The sequence below is a fragment of the Lycium barbarum genome, chromosome 7 (assembly GCF_019175385.1).
Source record: "Lycium barbarum isolate Lr01 chromosome 7, ASM1917538v2, whole genome shotgun sequence".
In the NCBI taxonomy this organism is placed as follows: domain Eukaryota; kingdom Viridiplantae; phylum Streptophyta; class Magnoliopsida; order Solanales; family Solanaceae; genus Lycium; species Lycium barbarum.
The window spans coordinates 111955696-111978616 of NC_083343.1; the positions used below are offsets into that span (position 1 = coordinate 111955696).

The 22921-nt window shown below is 35.1% G+C and overlaps 1 long non-coding RNA gene across 1 annotated transcript; it reads left to right on the plus strand.

The window, feature by feature from the left end:
- The first annotated feature begins 2637 nt into the window (after positions 1-2637).
- On the plus strand, positions 2638-5166 carry LOC132602432 (uncharacterized). The gene is made up of 2 exons (XR_009567778.1): positions 2638-3807; positions 4747-5166. It is a non-coding gene; the product is annotated as an uncharacterized LOC132602432 (long non-coding RNA).
- Positions 5167-22921: the final 17755 nt, after the last annotated feature.

Here is a 22921-nt window from a genome sequence, read left to right on the forward strand (position 1 = left end):
GCGCAGCCAAGAAAAGAATGGATTTGGGAGCCTCTGTGCTTCAAATCTCAGCAACCTAGCCACACACACATGAAAAAAAAAAAATGAAGTGAGGACTAAATATTTTTAACTAAGAAAAAAAAAACAACTATTTAGTCTAGGTTTTCAAAATTCTTTTTACTAAGAAGTTTTTCAACTTCTTTTTTTTTCCCTCAAATTTCTCTATATATTTTTTCAGACTTCCCACTTTTCAAAGAAAACTTGTTCTTGTACGAGGGTTAGGGTTCTATAAATAGAACCCCAAAGTTCAAACGAAACCAAACAACAGTCGATGTGGAACAAAACCCCCTTTCTCACAATCCAAACCAAATAGCCAACAAATCGACAACCCAGATCTAAGGTAAGCCAACATACGATCAGATCTGACCCTCTTTTGGTTCGATCTGACCCAACAAACGTAAACCAATAACAAAATACAACCAAAATAAACTTTAAAGTAAAAGATAATGACGATTTTGACTAAAAATTTGAAAAAACAAAGTAAAGTAAAGATTCATTACCATATTCGGACAAAAGCACTCGTGGAACCAAGCGTATATGCGATATTTCATCACAAAGGGCATACAGATGTGTAAAAATGCCATTTTTGGCATGAGAGAGGCGAGAAATGCATGGCAGCTACTTAGGGTTTTACACGAGAAGGGAAAGGAGGAGAAAGAGAGAAGCGGGTGCGGGGGGGGGGGGGGGGGGGGGAGGGGGATATGACTGATTAATTAAAAGGACTGGGCCGAGTCATAGCCTGGCTTGGGCTGGACTCGGTCCAAATCCGAATTTAAATTAAAAGGGCCTTAATTTTTCATGTATACACCAAGTGTATACATATATATTTCATATATATATGTGTATACTTTGGTGTATACATTGGGTATATCTAATTCCCAAAAGAAATAACTAGAAATTAAAATTGGAGGAGATTTTAATTATGGGCAAAATTAGGCCGTAGTTATGTTAAAATAAATTTAAAAAGTCGATCAAATTGTCAATGGGCTTAAAATGGCCTTAATTAATTAGTCTAGCATAATTATTTTACTTATGGCCTTTTTAATCAATTTTGGAAATTAAATTAAACCCATTATCACATGTTAACTGGCTGATTTTGCAAAAACGACTCTAATTTCTTTAAATCATGGACTGACTTAATTAATTATGGCCAAGGCAAAAACAAAGAAAATAAATATATCTATATAAAAGGCTCAATTTTGCAATCACTTAATTAATTAATTAGCGTAATTAAAACATTTAAGGGCAGTTATGTCTATTTTATAAAAATCAAAAGTTAAAAAGGTTAAATAGTTAATTACTTAAATTATTCAGATTTTCAAAGATAAAATAAAAAGGAAAGGAGTATTTGCAAAATAATTTTAAATAATTAAATAAGTACCCTTCCTCTATCTCTCCTTTTCCTTTTTAAATTAAATTTAACAAAATATCATGAAAATGCTCATTAATCTCTAAATAAAATTTATGATGCTTGAAAATCCTTTTTTGTTAATTTAAGGGAAAGAAATATTAATCCGGACAATTTATGATAATCACTAAAGGCTTTTAAAAATGTTCAGCTCATTTATTTATTATCCCGGGATTCTGAGTGATTGAAATAAATTACGGGAGGTCAAAAATTAGGTGTCAACAGGAATCATTATGGGTAGCGTTACGTTTACGTTTCGTTCATGAGGATCATGCCAAAAAAAAGAAAGTTAGCCTTAACATACCTCAAGTGGTCAACACAAATCCACAACGAATCTGTCGGACCAGTACTCCAATCTCCTTAGTCACTATAGCACACCTAACAGGCAACAACACAACAACAACCTCATATAAGTCTCTTTAATTTCACATCACTACTCAACCCACGATTCTCATCAAAACAGCCCAATATATGCTTATATATGACACTTATACCCTTTCTTCTTCTAATTATACCAAGTATAACCTCCTCAATACAATCTCAACACTAACTACTATCCTTAAAACAAGATTCTAGTTCAAAAACACATCAACAACATGACTCAAGTTAGATTACATCTCAACATAATCTCAAGTTCATATTTGAACCTTCCCTCCAACTTCTTTCCCTTCAAACCTAGCATAACTATCATATAAACTCATAAACATGGAAATAAGATGAAATCTTACCTTAAGAGCTCAAGAATACTTCAATTCCAAGATTACTGCACCTTGGAGTATCCTCCAGAGTTTCTACAAGAAGGAGAAACAAGCTTCAATCAATACTGTTACGTCCCGTATTTTTATACTTGGGACAACCTGGATTAACTATGATAATTTAAGGCCAAGACTATTCCGGAATTTGAAGTCGGGACTTTTGACCTTTGATTTTATTTTGAGACATAAATTATATATGAAATTGTTGGCATTGAACACTTAGGAAAAATTTGGACCACAATTCAAAAAAAATTGGAATTTAAAAATCTTGCACCAATAAGGCCTTGTGGCCATGTATATTGAGATGGTCCCACACATTGTGTGGCCAATTTTAATTGGTCCAACACATGTGTGGGCCACAAACAAAGAGAGATATTAAGTGGAACTTAAAAGATGACTTCAAGTCATCTTTCTTCATTATTCATAGCAAAATAAAGCCCCAAATTGAAGAGCTTCACCAAGAAGCTCACGGCCAAGAGGGAAGAAAAGCCAAGATCATTTCAAGCCTTCCAAAAATTATTTCTTTGGTTCAAACCCACTATTTTGAGGTCCCTAAGTACCGTGGAAGAGTTGTTTGGGTCATCCAACCATTCGTGGGGTCAATTGCAAACCCTAACCAAAGTGTAGAATTGGAGAAGAAAGGTAAGTTTTACTCTTGTTTATGTGTTGTGAACGTTTAATTCATGTTGTAGTATGTTAAAATGGATGAAAATTATGAAATGTAGTATGTTGGAAGTTGGGTCGTGTATGGTGTGTGAAGTTGTGTAAATGGGTGTTGTGACTAAGTGATGAATTAACTCTATTTAGTATGTTGATTGTTGTAGGGTGACCAAATGAATGAGAACTAGCGATGTATGTATATAGGTGGGTATGTAGCCGTGTATATAGCCTCCAATTTGTAGCAAAGAATGAGTTAATATCGCTTAGCGTTTTAATTGTCGTCGTTATGAATTCTAGTTTTGAAATGAACATTTAATGACTTAAGATTAATGTTGAGATTGTGTGGGCTGTTTTGAGGCTTATTATGCGTTGATGTAATTGGTATATTTTATGAGAACGATATCGTTACATTTTGGATTGTGATACAAACCATGACTTGAAAATGAGGAATGTGGTAAAAAGGGGCTGCTCACGGTTGGGACTGTTTTCGGCCAACATAGAAAAAAAAAATTATTATTGGCTTGTTGGAAAAATTATGTGAATTGTTTGGGATGTCCTTGAATATTGTTGGTAAGGATTCGGGTTGATAATTGAATGTGTGAGCGATATTGTGGCTTGAATGTAAGCCGTTAAATTGAATATTTGGAAAGTTGTTGAATGATGTAAAAGAGAGTTACTATTGTTATTTTGCCTTTCGAATTGATTACCGATGTTGCTAGGTTGGTTATTGTGGTTGATTTTGAGCGAGATAAATTCTCGGGTTGGCCTATTTACAGGGGAAATGCTGCCGAATTTTCTGTAGAATTTAGAGTTAGTTTGGAATAAATAAGTGCTTAAGTGCCTATGGTTAATATGGGATATTCGTTGGCATATTTGTAGACCTTGGGGAGCCCGAGGCGTAGATTGGGATTAACTTTAGATCGGCTAGCTTGGAGGGCGTTCGAGGTATGTAAAGCCCCAACCTTCCTTCTTTTGGCATGCCTTAGTTTGGATAGGCTAGATTACGAACCTTTAGGAAAATCCTATGATTCGAAATCCGAGCACGATATGATCTATATATATTCCTTGGCACTCTTATGTATGATTTGATAAAAGTATGAACCATTACGTCTTTGAAATAATCGCCTTCCGAACTTTGTATAAAAAGGTTTCACTTTAAAGAATTTCGAAATTTTTGAATGCCATATCTTTCGCATAAAGGCTTGGATTGTTTTGATATTTTCGTATGAGTTTGCATGGCCTATGATGAGTATGATTTCCATAGGCGGGCCCGACTCGGATAAATACCCGTCCGTGGGTCCCGCGACGTTCTTTTATGTACTTCGGAGAACTTTTGAAAGAATTTGATATAACTATTACTTCGATTTGCAAGTATGATCATTTTACTTATGTTTGAGGTTATGATAATGATTTTATGCATATGACTACTCACGACTCTACTCGTGCATTCTGATATTTCCCTTCGCCGAGTCCCGGGCCAGTTCTGTTGTCGTGCGCACTTTGATATACTCCGGAGTTATACTGTGCTTATGGTTCACCGAGCTACTCGCCAAAGAGGGTCGGGTTCCACTTATATATGATATTATGGTGTGTATGGCGTTATGCTGTGTTATGATATGTGACGGGGGTTCGGAGGTTAGAAACCTTTTTGGTGTTATGCTGTGTTATGGCGCCATCGACGGGCGAGGGACCATATTCTTCTGTACCTTCTGCATGACTTACATATTTTTAAAGTAAACATTTTGATACGTTGGATTTGTATATATTCTCTGTACTACTATTTCGTTTATGTCTCAGGTTTGCTTCTGTATATTCTGCTTTGTATACTCAGTGCATATTTCGTACTGACCCCCTTTCTTCGGGGGCTGCGTTTCATGTCCGCAGGTACAGACGCACAGTTTGGTGATCCACCAGTCTAGGACACCCTCTTCTGCCGTTTGGAGTGCTCTTCTCATTTCGGAGCATACACTTTTGGTATATATATTTTGTTCGCTATGTATGCATATATTCGTTCAGGGGTACGGCGGGGCCCTGTCCCGCCATATGTTTCTGTTGGTCTGTTTAGAGGTCTGTAGACGTATTTGTGGGTGTGTGTGCCTACTTCTGTACAGATGTGTTTGTATGACCCTATTCGTTATGGCAGCCTTGTCGGCGTGCACTTTGTATATGTTTTGGGCCGTTGCGCCATCCGTTAGCCTTGTCGGCTTTTGATACATCTGTTAGCCTTGTCGGCTTTTGATACATTTGATAGCCTTGCCGGCTTTTTGACATATATATATATATATCCGCATACGGTTGCGTTGAGATGTGTTTGAACAGTTTGATATGGTTTTAGACGGCATATAGTATTTATGGCCGTATATGCTATTTGTGTGTGTGATTCGATTGAATAAGTACGTCAGGGTGCCCAACTAGGGCGCCAGTCACGGCCTACGGGGTTGGGTCGTGACAAATACTTTGGAAACCTTTAGCACTTAATCTTCTCTTTTGATCCTTGATTTTACTTAGGGGTTGATTAGGTATGTTGGAGAGAGTTTTCTAGAAGGTTAGAGGTTAAGCGAGATGAAGGAAATGAGATAAAATGAGGGGTATACGAATTATTTCAAAAAAAAAAAAAAAGAGCTGAAACCGACATAGAAATACGGCCAGAAATATTGGCCATATGTATATATACAGTCCAGAATACTGGTCGTATATATATATATACTGTTCATATATATGGACCGTATTTCCCAATGAAATTTCAGGCCCTCTCTGCCAAGAGAAGTAAGGACCTTATTTCAAGGTACGGTCCATATTATATGATCCGTATTTCTCTTCTATATTCGTTCACATGCCAACATGAACTTAAACCTTCGTATACTCAAGATGAACACATCTAATCTTATAAAACCTCAAAGATAACTCCGCTCTCCAAATCTATAATCACCAACTCACAAAGATGCTTAGCGTACAAAAGTACGGGATGTAACAGCTACATAGTCGCTGAAGCAAAAGACTGAAGTAACAACCAATTGCTGAAGAAACCTTCTCAGAAGGACATAAAAGCGTGTAAATTGACTGAGAAATCTGAAAATCAATTCATAGCACCAAAACCAGTTGTGGAATCAAATTGTCTGGTTGAAATTGCTGATGGTATTCTTCCATCGAAAAAGCTTCGTCTTTCAGTCAACCATGTCTGATGGCCCTAAATATGGTAGGATTTGTACAGCCTATCTCTTTTGGCATTGCCTTAGTGTACATCATTGATAGTAGAAAAGTTCTCTCTTTAAACTATGGCATTCCGACCATTCCTGACGCGTGTAAATGTATCCATCATGTAGATTTAACTCTTTGCTTATGGAAAACATAAATGACCAATGATCAATGAGCATTGCGAAAAGGCAAACAAACTTCCAGATACTTTGTTTCCTTGCCGTGTCCTTGAAAAATCTTGTATATCCTAAGAAGAAAAAACCAGGCAAACTATACTTCAAAATATGTGCGTATCCCGGAGTCGAACCCGGGTCTATTGCTTGGAAGGCAATAATCCTAACCGTTGGACTACAAACGCTTGTTGTTTCTGAAGAACCACATTTATAATAACATCGTCTGATATGATATTCATGGAATACAATTCGCTTTCAAGATGCCTTAGTGGTGAAATGGTAAATACGCGAGACTCAAAATCTCTAGCTAGAGAGTGTGAAGGTTCAAGTCCTCTTCAACGCATCATATAATGAGCATTCTCAATAAGAGAGCTCGGATTGAATCAATATATCAATACCATATGTGAAAAACTATGGCACATAGGTTTGCTGACTCTCAAAAGCTTATAGCAACGGATACCTAATAAGCTTCTATGAATGAAATGGAAGCACTAGCATAATATACTCAGACCACGGAACTCTAACAGGGAATTAAAGAGAGAATAATGGAGTAGACAACTAGACATATCCTTGAGTTTGCCCATTTTAAAACTTGTTCAAAGTTCAAACTATAACACAAGTCCTTCATTAGAATTAGTAAGGCATGGTTTGGACTCACTTACAATCCTCTTTGAGTTTTTTTTAAATCATTATTAATAAAATAAGCAACTAAGGCGCGCAATAGTGGGAAGCAAAGCTGAGATGATTCGGCTATGTGAAGAGGAGATGTGCGGATGTCCCAATGTGAAAGTGTGAGAGGTGAGCTATGGATGGCTTCAGAAGAGATAAAGGGAAGAAGTATAGAGGAGAAGTGATTAGGTAGGATATGACGCAGTTACAGCTTACCGAGGGCATAATCTTAGATAGGAGGTTTTGAAGGACGCGAATTAGGTAGAAGATTAGTAGGCAAAAGACCATTGTCGCCCTTATCCTTCCGTATTACTAGTAATCATAATATTTCTCTTGTAGTTTCTTGTCCTTTGATTTCTATTATTATTTACTATCTCTGATTTTTCACTTAGCATACTGTTTCGGTGTAGTTCCTGTTCCTTTCTCCTATTTGACCTGCTTTGTTATTGCTTTATTCTGAGCCAAGGTCCATCGGAAACAACCTCATTTTTTGGTCGAACAAACAAACTTTAATTATTTTCGAAAAAACCATGCATACAGACTCCAAGTACTTCCTATAGCAACTCAAAAATAACTCAGCAGTACTCTCGACCACCCTATCTACATTTACATTAACCTTTCCTATGGGTATAAGCTCTCTATCCACCCTTTCTCTCTATAATGTTTCTTCATACCTATGATATCAAAAATTCTATACTTGTTGTCCTGCTTTATATGTTCCTCTCTACCTCCCAAGGTAGGGGCCACTTGTGAGATTACATTGGGTAGGTTGTTATTGTTAATGAGGATCACAGCCTGGTGGTATATTAGCTAAAAATGAACATGCGTCATTGATCCTTAGTATTCCCACACTCAGGGGGGGGGGGGGGGGGGGTGAGGGGTGGAAAGAAAGGAGACTTATACAACACTATTTTTGGTTCCCTAAAGGCTAAATATATTGTTCTGCAGTTTTGTGTTTACCCATTTTGTTTTTAAATGGACTTAAGCTAATCTGCCCAACTAATATGATGAGAACAATGAATCATGCCTCTGTGTGTGTGTGTGTGTGTGAAGAACTTGTAATTGAACCATCAAACCGTTTTATATGGATGACATTGTCTTCTTGCAAGCCTAGTTAGTGATGGTGGGGAAAATATTTTCAAAACATTTTGAGCAATCAAACATGAAAAAAAACATTTTCAGGAAAACACAACTTTTTTTAATGTGAATTGATAGCTTTAAATTACGCACCTAAAACACCCTAAGTTGTGGCTTTAATTAGCGGATGTGAATAAAGTCTGATACACACAAGAAGCAGATAATATTGATCCTATTGGCTTTCCAAACAGAGAAAACGCGAAAATGGCTCCACTTACAATAAACAAAATAGCAAGCAGAAAAATTGCGATGTCTTCATACATTGAATTGTTGTAATGAAAAAGTGATGATTACAGCTCCAAGAGATGAATAGGGCAAAATGTCAAGAAACATCACATTTACAGCTCGAAGAGGCGAATTTTTAGGAAAATATCGACAACAAAAAAACACAAAATTACAAGAAAAAGGGAATGAAAAGACAAAGATTATATCAGTATGCAAATAAAATACTCCAAAAGGCTAGCGGATAGATTAATTCAATAAACAGTTGAAGGATATTTACTTATTACAAGGAGGGCAAGAACATAAATAAATATCATAGTTGTCATAGAGCCTCCTCTTATCTCATTTGTCTCAGTATAAGAAGTAAAGTTCAATTTTGGATCTTCAATTAATCTGAAACTAAAAAAAGTAATCCAAATTTACACAATCTTACGTTAGTTAGGCAACCGAAAACAAATATAATCATCTAACTAGATTTTTTAACCTGCAGATATATAAAGCACGGGAGCTTAAGTTTTACACACAGTTAGGGTAAAGAATTCTTACACTAATTAGATCAACCAAAGAACCTATGATATATAAATCTTAAACACAAAAGACAAAAGCCACAAGTGCAAACCCTAAAAAAATATATATATATTGAGTCTTATGCATTGACAATAACCCTAGAGATGAGTTTAAATCTTATGAACTGACGGAGTAAAAAATATATATTCACTCAATAAATTAAGTGACTTAAATACAAGATAACAACGGGATGTCGATGATAAACATTACTAATTAGTGATTGGACATATATGGTAACAAACTAATATCATAGGTTAAACTATAAGTGATACTGTAGAAAATTGAGTAGATTATCACTCTATAGAACTTAAATAACCCTTAAAGTACATGGATAGCAATCCATGTTAGTAAGGAAACTAGAACTAAGCTCCCGTTGGATACAGATATTTTTTACATTTTTTTCAAAAAGAAATTGAAAACATGTTCATGGAATTTCATCAAACTGGTTTGGGCCAATTTTTGGGTGAATTTTTTTCTTCCATTCACAAAACTTTTAACCTTTTTCAAGTAATTAAAATGCATGTCCAAACACAATTTCAACTTCCAAAAACTATTTTTCAACAACTTCAATTTTTTTCTAAGTTTCAGCCAAATCTATGTCCAAATCTAGCTATAAAGTAGCTTAGAAATTAGATAAGATTTTCAAGAAGAGAGAGGAGTGTAAATGAAAGCAAGTAATTGAAGAGGGAGCTCCCTTCAGTCCAAGTAGAGGAAGCTTAAGATTCAACAAGTCTCCCACTTCATTCACTCAGCTACTAAGGCATTCTTCAACCCAAACCCCTTAGCATTTGTGTGAATGAGTCAGCAGCTAATTGAACCATATTACCCCCTTTATGTGGACTGAAGAAAGCTCTCTACATATATATTATGCAAAAAAAAATTAAGGAACCCCACATAAGAAAAAATTTTAAGAATATTTTGGACAAACAGATTCCACAAGGTGGAAATAGAGAGGAAAATTAGGGGAGATGAAGTGATGGAGTTTGAATACTTGTTTGTTTAGTATTTTGTGCCTAAGAGGAGGAGCTCACGGGTTTTTATTATGATTATGAGTAGAAGAATGGCTTTATATAAGCTAAGAGAAAGGGAATGTGATTAGACAGCACTATGGTTTAAATATTGCAATCCACTGCTATTTGGAAGAAAGTTATATAGTCATATGCTTCTTTTTTCACACTCCTTCCAATGTTATTGTATTCTGGAAATGTCCATCACTTTCTTTGCATATGCTTTACTTTTGCAAGATATAAAATGTTTAAAAATTGCATAGATTGTGGAAGCATAAACAAACTACGTACGTGTACTATACATAAAGGTGTTAACCGGTTCCAATCGAAACCGGACCGGTAACCGGTTAGCTAATCGGCCGGTTTCGGTTAAAAAATCGGAACCGCTTAACCGGTTCCGGTTTACCGATTTTAAACTCCAAACCGGAACCGGTCCGATTTGGAGTGCTTAAAATCTTCTTTTTTGTTTTTTATTTTTTGTATTATATATATATATATATATATATTATAGTATTTATTTGTATATTGTAGGTATATTTACATATGTTATACAACTTTATAATTAAAGTTTAAATATTTACTGACTAACAGCCTAACAGCAAGTCAGCAATACAGAATAGTGCTTTTCGTATACATATATATGTATAACTTACATATACTTATACATATGTATAACTTAATATATATACTATATATACTTATATGCTATATATACTTATATATATATATGTACTATATTCTATATATACTTATATATAGGTATAACTTAATATATATACTATATATACATATATACTATATATACTATATATACTTAATATATATACTAAATATATTTATATATAATATATACTATATATACTTATATATGTGTATAACTTAATATATATACTATATATACTTACTTATATACTATATATACTATATATACTATTTTTTCTATATGTACTATATATACTTATATATGTTTAAGTATACTATATAACTTAATATACTTATAAGTATATTCTTAGTATATTTTAGGTATATTCTTAACTTAATAAAAGTAAAAATATGAACACAAGTAAATAGAAGAAAGCTCAATGAGCCATATATTTTATTCATTCTTGGATAACATTTATTTGCAAGTTGTATTTTTTTTTTAACTTGCAAATAATACATGAGTTGTACAAAAATAGTAGAATAATAAAATCACCAATTTTGAACCATTTCGTTAATTTCCCCCACATCATATTCGGTCATGGAAATATCTTCAAAGTCTTCCATTTGGTCCGGTCCACTAGCTATCAAATCTTCAATTTCTTCCTCTTCGCCTTCCTCCGCTTCTGAGTTTTGGTTGCGTCGCTCCGATCTAATCCAATCACGAATGCACACTAGTACTTGCAAGCTAAAGCCGGATAATGAATGTCTATGGTCTCCAATTTGCTGTCTTCCTTGGCTAAATGCGCTCTCCGAAGCCACGGTTGATACTTGAACCATAAGGATATCTCGAGTCATTCTTGAAAGTACCGGATAGCTTGCCTTGTACTTCTTCCACCATGCTAAGACGTCCACCTCATCCAGTTGGCTGATATCCACATTTGGCTGCATCAAATAAAAGTTATATTCATCAAAGTTTGCAGTAGAAGAAGAAGTTGACTGTGAATGTAAAACTTTTAAACCCGACAAGCCCTTTTTGCTACTCTGAGAAGTAGTAGGGCGTGGAGCAACGGGTGTAGCACGTTTTTCCAAACTAGAATAATGAGTAAAAACTCTTCTAAACTCATCATCAATAGCGAGATCGGCTTTAGCTAAAGATGGTTGAACTCCCTCTTCAATTTCTAAAAATGTATAAATTTGACTAACCAAATTTTTAGTATAAGACACTTTTAAACAAGGATTTAAAAGGGAACCCAATATAAATAAAGTTGGGATGGAAAAAAAATACTTCTTAAATTTGATTATCATTTCAAAAATAGCCACTTGATAATCGGGTTTATATTTATACTCTTGTAATACTCTAGCTATTTCCGTTAAGTAGGCTAAAATTCCGGTTACCGTGGGATAGAATTGTCTAGAAAAAACAAGAGTTGCATTATAAAAAATTTCTAAGAGTTCAATACATTCTTTAACATCTTCCCAATGCCTAAAGGTTAACCAATCCTCACTATCAGTATTATATTTGTTGTGAACTTGTTGTATGAGAATCCTATACTCATATGCTTGTTGTAGCATAATGTAAGTGTAGTTCCACCTAGTCTCAATTTCTACTTGAATTTTCCTAGGTCTAAGGTTATTTTCCACACAAGCATTCTTAAAATCTCTAATTCTTCCCCTATTAGCATTACAAAAAAGAAACGCAACAGCATTTCTAACTTTTTGAACAGAATCATCAAAATGCACAAGACCATCTTTAACAATTAAATTTAAAATGTGACAACTACATCTTACATGAAAAAAATTTCTTAGAGGAGGGTTTATTTTTCTTTTTAAAAGACCAATTGTCTTTGTATTATTAGAAGCATTATCTAAAGCAATACAAAGTGTTTTTCTATAAATGTTAAAAAATCTCATTATTGTAGACATTGAATCGGCTAAAAATTTTCCATCGTGACGACCTTTTCCTTCGTCATATAAAAAAGCTATAATTCTTTTTTGCATAACTCAGTTGTCATCAACCCAATGACATGTAATAGCAAAAAAATCTAAATGGTTAATACTAAGACCCAAATCAGCGGTAAGACAAACATTACAATTTAAAGAATTAAATACATGGCGCAAATAAAATCTATATTTTTTAAACAAATCTATAACATCGGCTCTACAAGTACTTCTAGGAATACCCTCAAATAACGGGTTATAACAACGTTGAATGTAAGTAACAAACCCCAAACCCGAGGGAAAGGAAAATGGTAAACAATCATAAGCTACCATTTTAGCTATTTCTACGCGTTCTTTTTTCTTGTCATACTTAAAATTTCTACCGGTTCGTGGGTCTATCGTCATTTGAATCCCCCCCACATTTGAACCCGTTTGTTCTCCCCAAATATCCATATGTTTGGTTCTCATATGACCATTTAGTGTACCCGTTCCACCATCCTTACCAGTTCCTTGCTTAAAACTAAATACTTGTCCACATAGGGTACACGTAGCTGTTTGGTTTTCCCTATTCTTAGTCATAAATTTCCAAACTTTAGCTGTTGGCTTACGAGTTCTAGGCGGTTTGTCTTGTGTATGTGATTGTGCCGGACATGTATCTCCTATGGGATTTTCGGGGGGTTGTGTTTCATCATCATCATCTAAGTCTTCATTAAAAGTGTCAGTAAAATGTTGTTGCATTGCCTCATGACCTAAAAGTGGATTATATCCACCAACATCAATACCTAAATTAGGTGTTTCTTCCATAAATGTTTCCTCATTAAGCGCACCCCTAACAGTACGACTACTACTACCGGCACCACGTCTTAATCTCTTTGACATTATTAAATAGAATTAATTTAAATCACAATCAAATAAATTACAAGAAAATAAATTACAACAAATTAAATTGCTAGAATTAAATTGCGTAAATTAAATTGCTAGAATTAAATTGCGAAAAATAAAGATAGAGTTTGAACGAAGGTACCAAATTGCCGGATTAATTTCCAACAAAGTGAAGGCGGCTAGAATTGCAAATCCACCAAAGCTACTTCGGATTGTTGCAAAATCACCAACTCCACCAACAATATTATAATTGCAAAATTAATAATTGAAAGTTGAAACTATAATAAGACTTTGTGGCTAATTATTGCAAAGAAACTATAATTGAGAGATTGATATTTGAGAGAAAGATGAAGAAGAGTGAATTGATGTGAATTAAAATGAAAATGAAGAAGGGTTTATATAGGGGTGGAGATGGGTTAAAGTGTTAAAAAAAAAAAAATTGGGGGCCAAAAATAAAAAAACTGACCGTTTGGCAACGACCATTTTTGCAAATGGACCGTTGCCAACGGTCCATTAAGGCCCAACGGCTCTTTCCTTTTTTTTTTTTTTTTTTTTTTTTTTTTAATTTTCACCGGTTAAACTGGTTTAACCGGTTTCAGTTTCCAAAATATTGGAACCGGACCGATAAACAATTACACGATTAACCGGAACCGGTTAACCGGTTCTACCGGTTCCGGTTCCAGTTTAACCGGTCCGGTTACCGGTTAAAACCGGTTAGCCCGAACCGGTTGCCACCTTTAACTATACACACTATAATTTTAAGTATGTCTATATTGATAATGCATATGCTACCACTTTATTGGTGTTACACAAGTCATTCTTCCTAGAAGATTTACATTAATAAGTTCATGTTTAAATAATCAAGCTTATATAGTATCACTTAGGTGAAAGAAACTTTCATCCTTGCCTGTGGCCAATTTGTTTTTTAGCTTCAGAAGACATATTTTATATATTAACTAGCTATTACCTTCTCCTTAGTACCTAATTTGAAGGATCATTAACATAATAATTATATACAAATGAAGGCAGCAAAATAAAACGTAGTATTAGTATCCATGCTATTAAAACCATATCTAGACAAAATATATATCGGCCATAATGTTGGCTTCTCTGAGAATGTGTTGCATATGTGGTCCTCTAAGATCATTAAGCAAAGATCTGCATTTAGCAAGGATATGCAAGTATTTATCATTTAATCCATTAAGCATAGAGCACACTGCTTGGGAGTTAGATTAATTCAATCTGCAAAAGTATAATGTTCACTTTCTAGGCCAAGAGCAATCTACTATATAATAAGGCAAGCAAGTATGTTTGGAATTTGGATAATAGATGTAGAGGTAAGGTGTTTGGATAAATCAAGTATCCAACTGTCTGTATGATTTCTAAAAACACCTCATATTCCTCCTCTTCCAATTATATTATCGTACGCATCATGTACATTAAGTTTAATAACATCATCAGAGGGCTGCTGCCATTAACGGGAATAATGGCCAAAGAGATATTTGGTGTGTTCGGTATGTAGGAAAATGTTTTTCAATTTTCTCATGTTCGTTCGATTAAAAATTTTGAAAAACATTTTCTTTAGGAAAATAAGTTCTTCAAAAATTGAGAAAATGACTTTTCTAATAAAAATAGAGAGAACAAGTCCACAAGTTCATTCCACCAACCACTCAACCCACCTCCAACCACTCCCACTACCCCACCCCACCCCTCACCCCACCCCCAAAATTAATTTTGTTTTAAAAAAAAAAAGTTCTGATTTTTTTTTATTTTTTCCACCACCCACACCCCACGCCCACTCCCAACTATCAAACCCCAACCACTTCTGCAACCATGTACCACCCCACCCCCCAACCACTCCTGTAACACATGCACTACTCCCTCCACACCGCACATTACCCCTACCCCTAGCCTCACCCCACACCCCACCCCCACCCCCCACCGCCCCACCCTACCCCCTAATGTTTTTTTTAATTTTTCTTTTTGGTTTCTACACCACCACATCCATCCCCCCCACCCCCACTCAACCCACCCCCTAACCCGTACCCTCTCCCCCCCCCCCCCCCAATCCCTAATTTTTTTTCTTAAAAAAAGTTTTAGAAGTTTTTTTTTTAATTTTTTTACCCCACCCACCTCTATGACCACCCCCCTCCTGACACCCCACCACCCCCTCCAAAAAAATTAATTTTCTTTTAAAGTTTTGAAAAGTTTTCTTTTTTGATTCTCTACACTCCTACCCCTTTCCGAATTTTCTATTTCCTATTTAATTTTACCTTTATTAAAAAATTATAAAATTTGAAAGTTTGCGTGGTTATTGAAGGGGGTGAGTGGTGTGAAAATCTGAAAAAAGTAACTTAAAAAAAAATCGTGGGGGGTTTTGTGGGTGGGGCGGGGGGGGGGGGGGGTTGTGGTGGTGTAGAAAACCAATCAAAGAAAATTTAAAACTTCAAAAGAAAAAAATGTGTGTGTGTGTTGGGGTGGGGATGGGGGTGGGGGGGGGGGTTGGTGTGGTATGGGGTGGTGAGGTTGGGGTGCAGTTGTGGGGCTTGAGTGGGTATTTTTCTAAAAATGTTTTATACTAACCAAACAAATATAAGAAAATAAGTTCTTATTTACTTGTTTCTGCTACCAAACGAACATGAGAAAATAAGTAGAAATTCACTTATTTTCCAAGAACACATTTTTCAGGAAAACATTTTCCTCCGTACCGAACACACCCATTATTACCACGTTTTATTCCAAAACAGTCAAAATAGTAGTTACAAATTTAGTGTTAGTATAGACTTTTGTTCCTTTGTAAATACTAAAAAAATTCTCTTTTCCTTCCACTTCGTCTCAATTAGGTTTTACCGTATCATTATTTTGTTATATTTCTCATCCTGTTGATTTTTGGGAATGAGCTTTACTAAATATCTTTAAAAACAATGTCATTAATACATCAAGAATTTTCACTTACTGTAGTTTTTCAATACAAGAACTTTAGAAAATACTTTCATTCACTATGTTCTTACGGAACTTGAAAACGTTCAATTAATTCCTATATTACCCCCCTTCCACCAGTGGTGCATCTTCTGCTGTCCCAACGTCTTGACAATCAAAGCTAACAAGAAAAGAAAAAAATACGCAGTAAGTGTCATCATGCATTCATTGACCCAACAAAAGGAAGTGTTGTGATGTGTGCAATGCAGAAGTACCTACTACAGAAATGGCTGTCTTGTCGATCCACCTCAAAAGTGTGAGGACGCACGTTGCGGAGTCGGGTTGTTTATCTGAATTTAATATTATAAAAATAGTAAATCAGAATATCAAGAAAAGCAAAAATTTTAATTAAAATATCAAAGCTCACAAAATTTACTGTGTGTCTTTAAGAAATTTAATCCCCTGACTATACTCATGGTGTTGGATTACTTCTTCGTAGGATAGAACGGATATACCTATTGTTAGAGTAGCAATACCTCAAACGCCAACAATTTCGTCAAACTTAAAGAGAGTCACGAACTACACAAAGATTATCTTGGTCCAAGAAGATAGCCAAATGACGACCGAGGTACTGGACTTGACTTCTTCTCAACTATTTCAGAATTAGGGCTGCTTATCGGGCGGATAACAACGCTTAACGGTTTGACTTAACGGTTATCGGCTTTTAAAAGTACTAATCCGCTAGCCAACCGATAAGATATCGGTTGGTTCGGTATCGGGTCAACAATTATTGGACGGTTATCGGGCGGTGTATCGGTTAAATTACGTAACTACTATTTTTTTTTTTTTGCCTAGAAAGACAAACGTTTTATTCATAATTTAACAACTAGGAAGTCAATTAAGCCCCATAGCCATAGGACAGGACTTAACAGTTAAGAATTCACAAGTTTAATCTCAACCCTTCCTATGGTGATCACTTCACCACCTTTCTCTGGAACCACAATTATTACAATAGTAACTTCCAACACAAAATAATAATAATAATAATAATAATTTATGGTTAATGAAAGAGTTTACCGAAGATAATTACTGATGGTTCAGACTTTTCACTTTAGTGCTTTAGCTTTAGATTTTAGTGTTTTAGGTTTACAATACATATTTTATATGTTTAGGGGTAAAAATATAAATATGATAAATTCTTAACGGGTTAACGGTTTGCCCAATAAGAAAATTGTATAATCCGCTCCCGCACCGATAAGCCGTTAACTACAAAATTTTAATCCATTCCCGAACCGCTAATCCGATAGCCCACTACCAATAAGCCAATTTTACGGTTGGATTATCGGTGGCGGTTCAATTCTGAACAACCCTAGTGAATATGGCCATGGTGGATAACCCAGTTGAAAAGTTGTCAAATTATATTTGAAACTGATTAAAAGAAAGAACATGTGCACCGAAGATGCTTATATACAGCAGAAGAAACATTCAATTAGAGTTATACTAGTATATATTTATCTTATTTCTTTTCGAGAAAATACCCAAATATTCCCTCAACGTTTAGCCAAAATTTCAACTAGGGTTGCTTATCGGGCGGATAACAACGCTTAACGGTTTGGCTTAACGGTTATCGGCTTTTAAAAGTACTAATCCGCTAGCCAACCGATAAGATATCGGTTGGTTCGGTATCAGGTCAACAATTATTGGACGGTTATCGGGCGGTGTATCGGTTAAATTACGTAACTACTATTTTTTCTTTTGCCTAGAAAGACAAACGTTTTATTCATAATTTAACAACTAGGAAGTCAATTAAGCCCCATTGTCATAGGGCAGGACTTAACAGTTAAGAATTCACAAGTTTAATCTCAACCCTTCCTATGGTGATCACTTCACCACCTTTCTCTGGAACCACAATTATTGCAATAGTAACTTCCAACACAAAATAATAATAATAATAATAATAATAGTAATAATAATAATAATAATAATAATAATAATTTATGGTTAATGGAAGAGTTTACCGAAGATAATTACTGATGATTCAGACTTTTCACTTTAGTGCTTTAGCTTTAGATTTTAGTGTTTTAGGTTTACAATACATATTTTATATGTTTAGGGGTAAAATTATAAATATGATAAATTCTTAACGGGTTAACGGTTTGCCCAATAAGAAAATTGTATAATCCGCTCCCGCACCGATAAGCCGTTAACTACAAAATTTTAATTCATTCCCCAACCGCTAATCCGATAGCCCACTACCAATAAGCCAATTTTACGGTTGGATTATCGGTGGCGGTTCGGTTTTGAACAGCCCTATTCAGAATTGGAAGAAATGCTCTTATATATAAGCACAACAATGTAACTCTCCTCTCTTTAATCAATAATCAATATTGAGGGACAAAGTTTCCTTACCAAAAGAATTTTGTACAAATTTTCATTTTCCTCTATTTCTCATTCACACCTCTTAAAAATCCAACAAATATACTTATAAAGCTTCATTAAAAGTATATATATATATATAACTATAATTTTAAAAATATATTAGGTTTGATATTAATGTCTTAATAATTAAACCCATAGAGGTTAAAAGGCCTTTCTCGTGAAGCAAAACAATTTCCTTTTACTCATTCCCTGAACTCTCAAGTGTATTCGTTTTTATTAGTATCAAAAAGGAAATATATTATTTTCCGCTTATTAGGTTTTCGTACAGTATAATTTTCTATTCACTTGTATTATCCATTGGCCTCGCACCCATGACCAGGATTGTCTCGATAAAGCATGCTGTAAGCAATCCTGTCAAGCACAAATATATATATATATATATATATATATATATGTTAAAAAAATCTATCAAGAATCTCTGAACCCACATATCTCTGTTGGCCACAAAGTCTCTGGACAAGCATATCATACCTCTCCTTCCCACTAATTCTTGAAGAAAAATTTGTGTAATTTGGGTTTATCTTATTATGCGTTTGGCCATGTGATATGATTTTAATTTCAAATTAGTGTTTGTTTATGCAAGTTGCACAAAATTTCAACTTCAACTTCATATCATGATTTCAAATTCCAAATTCTTCAAAAAGATGATTTTATATTTTTTAAAATGTGAAACTTATTCCATAAGTTTATATTTTGTAAAAATAAAAATTCACTAGTTTGTAGATATATTTACCAACCATTTATATCAAATATTAAAATATCCGCAAGTTTTTTTAACAAATTTACTCTTACCAACCATTACCAAATGTCCATATCATATGGAGGGATTATATTAAAGAGTAGTTACACTACAATTCATGTTCAATTTTCTTTTTTATTGAACTACAGTTCGATCAATTGATATTGTATTTTTTAGAAAGTCATTTTAGTGGCGTATTAATTTTGTTATGAACTATGATTTGCTCATTTGGTAATCTTGTAAAAGAAATGAGAAGTTATGACGGTTTTCACAACTTGTGCGGTTTTTATGTCTATGAAAAAAAATACAACTTAATAAATTCAAATTGCATGTTCAAACAAAATTTCAACTTCAAATTATCTTGATTTCATATCATGATTTCAAATCATGTCCAAACAGGGTCTTAGATTATATAATAGGGGTATCAAAAACAACAAAATGGTTATTACTATAATTGGAAAACGACACTTTAAAATAATAAACAGATGCTATTATATTTAAAGAGCGTCACTTCAAGAATATAAATTAGTGTATATTGCTTTTTGGGTGATTTGCAGTAAAAAATGATACTTTAGAATTGGTATTTAAAATATGTTTCAGCTTTTGATATTTGTGAGGAATTGATAATTTTAAGTGCATGGGGGTAAAAGCGCATCAGGGTCCGGTCACGAGACCCGGATACCCGTTACGACTGCAGGAACTGTCCAGTTGGTTCTCATTCTCACCAACTCACGTTACGTCAACAGTCCTCGATTAGAGCGTCGCTGCAAGTATGCACGCTGGGGTGGCAGAATGGTCACATCACTAGTACTATGAGGTTAGAAAAGTTGAGGATTGGCTTATAAAAACTTAACTTATGGTGGAAGGAAGGCATCTTCTTCCTTCTCTCTCATACTATTGTAAATATTGTTTTTATCTTCAATAACGAGTAATATACACGGAATCATCACTTTCTTGTCATTTTTTTTTTTGTCGAATTGGAAAATTTTATATCAACCAAGTGTAATATTTACAAAGCACTAGTTCCATTTGGACTCTAGAACTAGATCCCATGGACATTCTGATTCATTACACGTGAATATACATCACTTGACTAAGTAGGAAAATTGTTTAATCTCTCTAGTATCTTTGGTCAGTTCTTCTGTGATTGTCCTCGTGTGTGAAGTTGGAGCATGATTTGTCTGATTCTGATTTTGTAATCCATTCTAGTAGACTTTCTTGTCATTTTAGCAACTTGAATCTTGTTATATGATCTTTGTGGCTTGCTATACTCTATTACGATCCAAAATACTCTTGACCGGGCTCATAAAAAGAGTTCTCGGGATTGGATACATCCACTTCTCTTTAAACCCTACAAACACAAATCTCTAACTCATTTTTTCGTCAAATCTGATTTTGCCGGAAAACAGTTTGGCGTCGTCTATAGGGATAGACATATGTGGTGTCATCCTGATCCAAAGCAGAAAATCTTAAAAGACTCGCTTGGGTCTGGAGTTGTTTTGTCAAAGCGAAAAAAACGCACTTGACCATGCTTGAAACAGCTACCAGCATGTCAAGGAGCAGTGTTCCAACAGGAATGAGAGACCCGCAGGGCTCACGATTGAGGAACCAGCAGAACTTTAACAAGAAAATCAACCCAGAATTAGAAGAACAGGTAGAAAGGGAGAAGGTAACACAACCCCCGGAGGAGGTCCAAAACGAGAGCCCGATTGAGAAAGACCATCCTGACCATTCGGCGGAAAGCAGGAAGAAGATTCCTCGAGGACATTACTCCGAAAAAAGGAAAAGGCGCCCTCATCCTAGGGTGGAAGGAATGTACAAACCGGAAGATCCCTCATCGGAAATAACTCTAGCACCAGTTCTGGAGTCGAACAACACCATGATAGAGTGCATGGAAAAGCTCATCAGTATCACGGCTGGAAGAACATCGATTAAATGCCCTACGGATAACCCGGAGGTTATTAAGGATCCTGGGACTCCCGAGGTGGACGCAGAGCAGATGGAGCTAGAGCCAGTCAATCAGAGTGCAGACTTAGCGATGACCGCTAAGTTAGAAAAAAGTTCTCGACCGGATGAGCTAAATACCCAGGGCTTCCCTGTCTTTAAAAGGGGCAGGAGTGAGGAAATACATAAAGATTCCATACAACCCGAGTGCGTTTCCAGTGCTCATCCCAAAAAAGTTCAAAATGCCAGATATATCCAAATATGACGGAAACACAGATCCGGAGGAACACATAACGATCTTCGAAGAGGCCATTATCAAACACGACCTCAAGCGGTACGAGATTGAATCAATCATGCTAAAAAAAATCCAACACACGCTCGTTAAGGGGCACATTCTTGGTATAATTTCTTGCCCAGAAATTCTATTGACTCTTTTGCTGCTCTTGTAGATACGTTTGTAAAATCTCATGCCGGGGCTTGATGTGCCATGAAATTACGGGATATTCGATGCTAATTCCTAAAGCTTTTGTGACTCTTCAAGCACTTTTGTTGTTACTTTTTGTGTATTTATGTTGTTTTGTAGGATAATATGCCCGGAGAGCATAACGGAGCAAAACGGAGAAAAAATAGAACAAGAAGCACTTTCTGGCAGCACATGCTAGTAGCACTTGCTGCAGCATGTTGAACATGCGAGCAGCATGTTGTGCAGCATGTGCTGACAGAGAAATTGACACAACATGCTACGGTTTTGGCACAACATGCGACTCGCATGTTGCACCTGCGACACAAGATGCGAGTAGCATGTTCTGCACGCGGGGTATTTTTGTCCAGATTTTGTTCTCGTTTTTGGAATGTTATAAATACTCTTTTAGGATTTGTAAAACACATCTTTGGCCATTTTCATACAAGTTTTGGAGACTAGGTTCCTACACCACACTTTGGGGTTGAAGATTTGAAGATTTGGTTGAGCATTTCTTAAACCGTTAATTCATTTCTTCAATTCCTTGCTTTGTATTGTATATCTAAGTGTGTAGTATTTATTTTCTTCATTTGAATCTTGTTTATGGAAATATTTTATGATTAAAGTGTTGGATGAAACTCTTGTTTTGCTTATGTATTGAATGATTGTTATTGCTTTGAAGTGGGTCTTTGTCGATTTAATTAATCTTGTTCTATAATGTTTCTTAAGGTATTAGCTAACCCTAAGACTTGCCCATTTACTTTTATTAAGCTCGGAAGAGGAAATCTAGGTTGAGAAAGATTAATTAACAAGAATTTGAGTCATTAAACTCATCTAATAACTTGAGCTAAGAATAGGAAAGTTACTTGAGATTCAATTGGTTGTGCTTGATATTACACTCTAAGGCTTGGAAAAGCTTAGAGTGAAATTCATTGATTTGGTTGGAAGACTTTCAATGAGATTTTAGAAACCATTATCTATTAACATAAACCCGCTCTTAGTTGTAATATCATAAAATATATTGGATCGTTACTTGAGAGTTCCTTGTATCCATGCTTGTAGCCATTGATCATTTTACTTGCTTTCTAGGTTAGTTTACATTTTTGCATTAGTTATAATTTTCTTT